Raw genomic sequence first — 2,797 nt, forward strand, 5'->3', positions numbered from 1 at the left:
TCGATCAATGTGGAATTAATTTTTGGATATAGAATGAGGTAGGGATATAATTTTATTTTTTCCCTATATCAATAACCATTTTTTTCTCATTCTATTTATTGAAAAGTGCCTTCTTTCCTTGCTGATCTGCCATGTCACCTACATCGCATCTCAAAGATTAAATATGTGGAGGTCTGTTTGGGGACTCTCTATTGTGCTTCTTGGGTCAGTTTCTTTGGTCTGTTTATCTTTGTGGCAATATCACACTGTCTTAATTGCTGTAGCTTCATAAAAGTTCTAATCTTTAGCAGGGTAAATCTCTCCTCTTTATTCTTAAATAGTGTCCTAGATATTCTTGACTCTTCCTTTTCCATATTTTAATATCTTATCTTCTCAAGCCTGCATTTTCTCCTTGGTGCTATTTGGAACTACTGTGCTTAGCCTTGAGAATGCTGCTGGTGAAAAATAATCTTAGGAATATAACATAAATGAATTAGTCTCCCTGTTATTTCCATTGCAGAAAGGCAGGAAATCTCCTGAATTCTGATAAATTGGTAACTTTAAAGTATTCACAGTAGTACTAATATTGTTTTAATTTCAGCTTAATTGTGGAGTCTCTTAAGATACATAGATTTAAAAGATTATTGCTATGTTCTATGAACTGTAACCTACAGATCCTACGATTCTACAATTCTAATGGTTGTCTTAATAATCCGTTGAATGATATTTAAATTGACATAAATATTAATGAGATTTCTTAGTTAATCCAGAAGAAACTTCACCTTCATTTATCATTATGACTTACCTATAAGGGTGTAATCAATCTCCCAGGTCCATTTTTTTTTTTTTTAAGTTTTGCATCATAGCATGTACAGAATTAATATTTCTATAGCAGAGGCAGGTAAATGGACAATAGTGCTTGTGGCCAGGGTTGAATGGCTCAGGAGCTCTAGCACTTCAGGCCCCAGTGAGCCTTCTTTCTGATGTCTGAAAACATCAGTCATCTCCACATAACTGTGGCACGTGGTGCCCCAGCACACAGATCAGGATGCTCTGCTTTATTCAAGTGAGGAGTTGACTCTATCTCATTTTAATTAAGTCAGCAAATAAGCATGTATATATATTCAAACCATGGTTGGATTTGCGTTCCTTTACAAAGCAAATCGCTTAAACTAAACCACAGGCAAATGCAGAGTTAACATAAGTTGAGCACATCTGCTTTCTGTGAGATATTATTCCAAAATCTAATTTGAATCTAATTTGGAATGCCAATAAAAAGTTTAAACATTGAACTCATTAATTTATAAATTATTTTAATTTAGTTGTTTTAATTAGTTATTTTTATGGCTTTACTGTTATAAGAAATGCTCATCTAAAAAAAAATCGACCAATATAGCAAAGGACAAAAAAGATAGTGAAGAACCATTCCCAACCCCATAGAAACAACTGTCATTAATATAGGAAAATCTTATGCCATTTACCCCTCCGGGCACATATACAGATAAATAGGAAGGTGGAAAGATAGGTAATAGAAAGATGGAGAAACTAAAATAATAATGAATAGATAGGATCACTATAATGCTAATTTTAATTAAAAGTTTACATTTGTATTTATTTTAATTTTGAAGCTCTAGTGTTTGGTGCATACACATTTAGTATCTCTATGTCTTCTTGGTGGATTTTTAAAAATCGTTATATAATATTCTCTCATCCCTTTTCATTTTTTTCCCTCTCAAATCTCTATTATCTGTTATCACTATAACCATTCTTACTCTCATTATTATTATTTTTGGTGCCAATTTTAAATACAGTTTTGTTTAAGGCATTGTGTTTTCTACTTTACAATACAGTGGTTATAAAGTACATCTTTATTTCCTTTCCCTGTACACATATTTCATATTCAGATATCAAGAATGACCAGTTATTTACTGTATAGCAGTTGAACTTTAAAACTGCTGTGGAATTTGCTACAAATGTGGGTCCTTTCATATTTTGTGTGGACCAATACTAAATCTGTGCTCAAGGTTGGCTTAATCAACCTCTTCGGAGGTGGATCCAGAAGAGGTATCACCAGAAGCAGGGGCTCCACTGCCAGGCAAGCCCCCAGGCATTCCTCCTGGCATGCCTCCTGCTTTCTGGTACAGCTTCATATCGATGGGGTTGCAGACTTTTTCCAGCTTTTTCTACTGATGTTCAAATTCTTCCTTCTCTGCAGTCTGGTTATTATTAAGCCAGTTTATGAGTTCGTTGCATGTGTCAAGAATCTTCTGTTTCTCCTCATCATTGATTTTGCCTTGAAGTTTTTCATCTTCAACAGTTGCTTTCATGTTGAATGCATAGGATTCAAGTGAATCCTTGAAAGACCCCATGTCCTGCTGCTTCTCATCTTTAGCTTTGTAATGCTCAGCTTCCTGGATCATGCACTCTATGTCTTCCTTTCTCAGACAGCCCTTATCTTTAGTGATGGTAATCTTGTTCTTTCTTCCTGTACTCTTACCCACAGCAGAGACATTCGGGATGCCTCTGGCATCAATATCAAAAGTGACTTCAATCTGAGGAGCACCACGAGGTGCGCAGGAGGTATGCCTATGAGTTCAAACTTGCCAAGAAGGTTGTTATCCTTGGTCATGGCCCACTCACCTTCATAAAGTAAGTAGTGAAGGTCTGTGTCTTCTTGGTAGGAATGGTAGGATTGAGCTTGATGAGGACAGTCATGACTCTGCCAGCAGTTTCAATGCCAAGGAATAGAGGAGTGACATCCAACAGCGGCCAGTCTTGAACATTTTCAGATTTGTCTCCAGATAGGATGGTTACCTGG

At 36.0% G+C, this 2,797-nt stretch overlaps 1 pseudogene; it reads right to left on the bottom strand.

The window, feature by feature from the left end:
• Window positions 1-2,009: 2,009 nt before the first annotated feature.
• LOC105294727 lies at window positions 2,010-2,710 on the bottom strand (annotated as a pseudogene).
• Between the last annotated feature and the right edge of the window lie 87 nt (window positions 2,711-2,797).

Source organism: Pteropus vampyrus, unplaced genomic scaffold, assembly GCF_000151845.1.
Source record: "Pteropus vampyrus isolate Shadow unplaced genomic scaffold, Pvam_2.0 Scaffold92, whole genome shotgun sequence".
Taxonomy (NCBI): Eukaryota; Metazoa; Chordata; class Mammalia; order Chiroptera; family Pteropodidae; genus Pteropus; species Pteropus vampyrus.